The sequence below is a fragment of the Antrostomus carolinensis genome, unplaced genomic scaffold (genome assembly GCF_000700745.2).
Source record: "Antrostomus carolinensis isolate BGI_N321 unplaced genomic scaffold, ASM70074v2 scaffold44625, whole genome shotgun sequence".
Lineage (NCBI taxonomy): Eukaryota > Metazoa > Chordata > Aves > Caprimulgiformes > Caprimulgidae > Antrostomus > Antrostomus carolinensis.
In genome coordinates, this window is record NW_010319223.1 from 438 (window position 1) to 833 (window position 396).

At 64.1% G+C, this 396-nt stretch overlaps 1 protein-coding gene across 1 annotated transcript in view; it reads right to left on the reverse strand.

Annotated features, from left to right (window-relative positions):
* LOC104525909 (rab-interacting lysosomal protein) overlaps nt 1–396 on the reverse strand; it is a gene marked incomplete at both ends in the record, with an annotated part of 3,097 nt that overhangs the window by 215 nt on the left and 2,486 nt on the right.

Genomic DNA, 396 nt, shown 5'->3' on the forward strand with positions numbered 1-396 from the left:
CCCGGGTCGGTTGGGCCCCGGCCACAAAGCCACAGCCACGCTCATGTCCCAGACCAGCTTGTTTCATGGCAAGCCCAGCCCCGGCTCCGTGATCTCAAGCCACGAGGCTCTTCAGACAGTGGCTTCAAAGCCCAGGGCTTGGTCAGCAGATGGTGTGTCCCTGGTTGCCACAGTATAAGGTCTTCAGGCATCTCACCCCACACGGCAAGCGCACGCTTCTGCGGGGAACAGCCTGGGAACTGGCACCACTGGCCGCAGCTCGGGGCTGAGGCGGGTGACAGCCAGGCCTTGCAGGGGAGCAGGGTGACACAGGAGAGGTGACCACAGGGTGGCATTCCTACGGCAGCAGCTATCCTCACCAGGCAGGGAGGTGAGCAGGCAGCACCCAACACCCCC